The 6,076-nt window shown below is 39.9% G+C and overlaps 1 long non-coding RNA gene across 2 annotated transcripts; it reads right to left on the bottom strand.

The window, feature by feature from the left end:
* Positions 1 to 300: 300 nt before the first annotated feature.
* LOC116065942 lies at positions 301 to 2,083 on the bottom strand. 2 transcript variants are annotated; one of them, XR_004108858.2, is made up of 3 exons: positions 1,869 to 2,083; positions 1,235 to 1,717; positions 301 to 1,090 (listed from the first exon to the last, which is right to left on the bottom strand). It is a non-coding gene; the product is annotated as an uncharacterized LOC116065942 (long non-coding RNA). The 2 variants fall into 2 exon arrangements; XR_004895959.1 differs by having other exon boundaries at positions 301 to 1,717.
* Between the last annotated feature and the right edge of the window lie 3,993 nt (positions 2,084 to 6,076).

The following is a 6,076-nucleotide window of genomic DNA, read 5'->3' on the forward strand; positions in this document are numbered from 1 at the left end:
TTTTCCAGTCAATCTAAACATGCCAGTTGCAAAACAAGAACTTTTAATGTGCGGAAATTAAAGGTGCCATTTGCCTATTAATGATACATTTCAGCTTGTTTCGTCGCCAACTGCAGCAGTCTTGCTTAATAATGGACCAATTTCAAAAACGGTTGCTCTCATCAGTCACTTTGATACAAAAACACGTGAAATGCTATGTCGCTGAAGTGGGTCTTAGTTGCTGTAGGAGTGCCATCTGGGATCAAAGCTAAACAGTTGATATTCTGGATGATTTTTCAAAACAAAGCACAGCGCTCAACATACAGGTCCAGGCTTATTTAATCGGTTCAAAGACAGGGGTGGAAACATTGAGACTTAGTTAATACATCAGAAACATTTACATCACACACACACACATTAGACTGTAGCCAAAATAAAAAAAAAGAAAAGCTTGCTTAAAATGAATTCCCTTGATTCACGTATTATGTTAAGTTACATAGTTACGTAAAATGGATCAAGTGTGTTTTATTAATTTGCTTACAGACATTATGTCTGTGACTATGCAATCTAAACCAAATTGGATTATCCTTATAGGAACAAATCTCCACCCACTGTTTGAATCAGTATTACACCAAATTACTGAAAGAATGTAAAGTGTTTCAACTAAAGTCAACATTTTAACCTTCTGTCACCCTGACTTTTACACAGACCAGCTTCATTCGCATTGCTCACTATGAAACTCCCTAAAAGAAAAAAAACACCTGATCCACCTTCACTCACCTCTCTCAAGACAAGACCTCTAACAGACAAACATTAAGTTAAAAAACATGACATACACAGACCAAAAGACACAGTAAAGGTGGTCAGGACACATTGATATAAATATAGATAACACAATTTTGAGAACGTGACACTGCACTGTATTCTGCACAGACACATAAGAAACACACACACACACACACACACACACACACACACACACACACTTAGTGACACACAACAGAATGATGGCAACAAGTGGTGCATAACGTCAAATTAAACATTAAGTGCAATGAAATCTAATTAAGTCCAAACCATGTACAAATACATTACAGAAAATATACCATTCACCCTTTCAGACAATGTAATGTTATGGAGGTGTGCAGTGGCTTCAAAACATGGCAGGGGTGTTTAAAACTAAGTATACAAATAAATACAATGTTAAATAACTGCAGCTTAAATCTACAAGTCCAGCTTTCTTTTTCTTATAATGGACAGGAGATTCATTTGACAACAGGCAAAACATTTAAACTAAACACATTGCAGATGATCCTGAGACTCTGGGAAAGAGGTGTATCCAACAGCAAGAGCAAAAAATACAAAGACAGAGTATTTAGTTCTCTGTGTTGCACTCAGTTATTTTTTTTTAAGATTATTTTTTGGGCATTTTAGGCCTTTATTGACAGGACAGCTGAAGAAATGAAAGGGGAGAGAGAGGGGGAATGACATGCAGAAAAGGGCTGCAGGTCGAACCTGAGCCCGCTGCGTCGAGGAGTAAACCTCTACATATGGGCGCCCACACTGAGCTATCCAGGCGCCCTTGCACTCAGTTATATACATTCATGAGGAGTTAGCTGTATCTGCTGGGCGCATACTGCATCAGACAGTGTTAGTGTCCATGTTACAGGATTTATGTTTGACATCCTGAAGAATTCCATTCATCCTCCAACTGACTCTACTTTGAAAACTTCAGGGCCAGCTGCAGGGAAATAAAACAACATCAAATATGTACGTTGAAAAATCACAAACATATTCAAATCTGAACTTAATAATTTTTATCACGTATATAATCAGTTATTTATCTTGTTAAAAAGGTGTATGTTGTAAAAACAGCTGTATGTTTATGTCACCTTGTGAGCGGTGTCTGCAAACTGCTGGGTTTTGTGCATCAGCTCCACAGTCTTGTCCTCAGCACGAGTCAGTCTGTCTCCACGCTCCCTAAGAACCACATTCACCCTTTGGACTACATTACCCATAGTGCTCCCTGTGGCACGCTGCCCTGGCAGACCTGTTCATAGACACAAAAGAAGAAAAAGAGAAATTTATCAGTCAGAGTATTGAAAGTAGGATATCAATGAAATACTCTATAGAACAAAAGCCCTCTCCTTTATAAATTGTCCTCATAGGCCCAAAGAAAACTTTGTTCTGAAACTGGTGCCAGAGAAAAGGTCAGGCTGTTTGAAAATACATTAGTATTCATCCTCTGGGGTCCATGAATATCCACAGCGTGGTGAAAATAAACAGTGCGAGTAACCCACTGTTTCCTCGGGCTGTTTATGATCTGTATTAGGGGTGGAACGGTACACTGAAGTCACGGTTCGGTTCATACCTCGGTTCAGACATCACGGTTGGAGGGAAAAGCATAACAAAAATGCAGAAGGCAATTTTTTTTATTGTGCATGTCTCAGGCTGTACCACCTAGTGTCATCCAGTTTCTCCCCTGAGCTAGCTGCAACAGCCTGAAGCGTATAAAGTAAGATGTAAACAGTAAACAATAAGTAGAGTGGTTGCAAAACTGTCTCCTTTAAATCGTGGCTTTGACTGTGATGTCATCCTGTTCACGTTTTTGTTTACTGTAATGAGCTGTGTATTCTGAATTTCCCCAAAGATTGGGGCAGACACTATTTTAACTTGATCCTCGAATGAGACAATATCGAATCTGTGTTGCACTCCAATATGCATGTTGTTGCATTAATGGTTGTTGCATGTCCACAAGGGTAGGTTGATATTTGTCGTTGATATACGTAAAATACACTTCATTCAAAGTCGACAGAAACAAAATAAAACTATGAAAAGTCGTTTTGGGTCGTCTTTCCACTTTTCCCACCATCACAACTCTAGTTTTGATTGAAATAAACACATAGTTTACCAATTTACATGTGAAAATATGTTGGCTCTATACAAAAGTATTGCTTTTTTAAATGGAGTCTGTTGGGTTTAGCGCTAGCGACTTCAGAGCTGTTTCTAGTTAAACAGAAAGGTCTCAAAGGTTTTAAAGGTCTATCTCTGAAGGGATCCTTTCAGCGACGGACTGTGACCAAGATTCGGCCCTGGCATTTTGGCCCAGACCGGCCCACCACATAATAACAAATACCACCTGTCCTTGCGCTCCCCTGAATATGTATACCAACTCCTACTCCTTAAAACTACTAACGCCATGTAATGAGTGAGCAAGAATCAGTGAGAGTTGACACATTAAATACTTCAAGAAAGTGCCATTTATTAATATAAACAAATACAGCTGTGTAGATATCTCAATTTCATTTCTGTATACTGTCCATGAGCACCTATTAAATAAGGAACAGAACAAGAATAGGCTACTGCAAGCTGATTCACTGTATGTTGATGAATGATGATTCTAAATTATCCCTAAAAAGGTCTTTATGTTATAGCCTATTCTTGTTTCTGATGCAATATACAGTATATATATCATTTCACGACTCAGATCTGCTACACATAAATACGGGATTCTTACTGTGATTATCAAAATAATGTTTTCACAATAATACAACGGATCATCATCATATATTAAAAAAAAACTTTTACTTAGCCTGGAAGATATAAAAGAACTAGCTTAAAGGTCAACTGATTGTTGTTAGTTAACAACTAACAGCTAGTTAGCTGCTCCGACCTTTTGTAACACTGATGTTATGGCTTTCGTAGGTTAGGTAATGTTGGGAATTCGTAAGGTACAGATTCAATTATTGGCAATTATCAAAGATGTTTTATCAATATTAATAAAGTTATGAATATGTGTATTCATAACTCCATCAATATGACAAACAACCAAAACGGGGCACCACCCTGGAAGTCAGGGACCAATAATCAAACTGTGAAACAGTCTCATTTAGGTGGTGTTCCCTTTAAAATACCGATCTGAATTAATTTGATTAATTTATCTGGTATATTCTAAAGGAACAAAGGAAAGGGTGAATTCGAGCACTGACCTGTGTTCAACCAGCAATTATTACAACAAGATACACAAAACAATCACAGACAACTGCTATTTAAAATATAGTAGAATTTATTAACTTCAAAATTATCAATGGCCAATCAATAATCCTTCGATCAATTAAAACCAATATACCCTTTTTTAAACTACAACAAAACAAAGCAAAAACAAACCAGCATGTGATGTGATCTGTGTGTGTGTGTGTGTGTGAGAGAGAGAGAGAGCAAGGGGGGGTGACGAAACCCGGGGGTTGCTCGGTCACGCCCAGATTAGCTGTTAGCTCATTGAAGCTAGGCTATGTATTAGCTGCACAAAAGCTATTTAGCCTCAAGACGGCGGTGGTGGGCTACGTTTCAGCTCCACGTGGCTAAGCTAGCCAGTTAGCTAGTTAGCTCTCCACCCAACGTGTTGCTGACAAAAAGACGCTCCGAGGAGCGCAGTTGTAGACACACACTAAACTACTTCGCTATGTGCTAGCTGTGTAGCTATTCAACGCACGTGACTAGCTTTTGGCCAGCTGTTCACTTGGGCGTGTGTATGTCCGTACATGTGTGTGTGTGTGTGTGTGTGTGTGTGAGAGCGGTTAGTGAAAGAGGAAAGAAAGCCCCTTAGAGAAAGAAAGACACTTTGAAAACTTGATTATCTCACTCAGTACAATAACTAAAACTCAGTGAAAGGGGAGTCAGTTACCAGGTAGCAATTACAGTCTAACAAGCTAGCTGCAATATTCAACACAACATATCAACACTACACTACACCGTGATCAGAGTGCATTCACAGAAAATAGATTGGACTCGCCTGTCCGATCAGATTAATAAATCAAGCAATAGCACATTATTAATCGCAAAGGCTCCATTACCTTGTATCTCACATTATGGCTCCGTAGCTGACGTTTTTGTAAAAATAGGCTAACGATTGTGTCATAACCACGCGACTTACTGTTGCATAGTAGAGGAATTACCGTATAGTACAGGAGAAGCGCGCAGGCAGTTTCGTCTCACATTAGCTGTTTAAGTGTAATTACTAATGTCAACTAGCATTTTAGTTAGCAATAATTAGCCTGTGTCTATGTTATCTCCTTACATATACCTACGCTCTCCGTCTCTGCAAGAATGGGAATGATTGAGATTTCTCTTGGCACAGCTACCAGAAGACTTACAACTTTCAGACACGTTGCTCACGGCACATTTACGTCGCCTCTCTCAGTTGGTGGCTGCGCAGTAACCCTAGCCATCACCAGAAAAGTGCTTCTTTTGGCCTTCACTGGTCTCCGCTATTTATAGATCAGGTCCCCTGACCTGGCTCCATGTTGTTTTATGGTCCCAGGAACCAATGGGAGATCAGAGTTCTCTGACCTGTGGCCATTTTGTGCAGTAACACCTACGTGTGATTTGCTGGTTGTTGCCGTAAAATGGCTTCACCCTCTTTTCTGAGGAGGCCGAAAATCTCTTTGTCTGAAAGACCGCATGGTCTTTTGTCTTTCAGAGACAGATGCTCTGAGGCCTTTTGGTTAAAGTCAGGTTTAACACAACTGCTGGTCCCAACAGTAACTAGCCTAGCCTACACCCACACACTTAGCCAAACTAATGCAATCATACAGTATATTATGCCATGCATGATTTTATGTTGTTTTTTTGTGGTGGTCAGCACGTAATGGGAAGCATCTATACGGAGGTTGGGTTTAGGAAAAGAACAGGGAAATGAAACGGCACACGGGGATCGTGTCCCGCGTTGTTTGACCCATCCACCACCCCAACCAACCTCCCTACGCAGATTTTCTGGATTTCTGGATAGCTGGATTTCGCTAACATAGTCGTGCTGTGATCACAAAAGATGCTTCCCATTAGTTTAAAAAACGTGCTGACAATCACGAAAAAAAATGAAATAAACATGTCCATGTACACGAATCAATAGATTAAATAACGTGATCATTTCACGAACGTCGTGAGACTTGGTTGGCCGAAAACATGTCTGTCAATTTGAAACATTTGGCAGTGTCTGCCTTGAAGGGCCTGTTTATTTTTCTCACGCAGCTTCTCTGCACCTCCTTTGCGTTTCTTTGCCATGATCTCTGTCACTATTCTAGCCTGGCAGATGCACACTGAG

Source organism: Sander lucioperca, chromosome 19, assembly GCF_008315115.2.
Source record: "Sander lucioperca isolate FBNREF2018 chromosome 19, SLUC_FBN_1.2, whole genome shotgun sequence".
NCBI lineage: Eukaryota > Metazoa > Chordata > Actinopteri > Perciformes > Percidae > Sander > Sander lucioperca.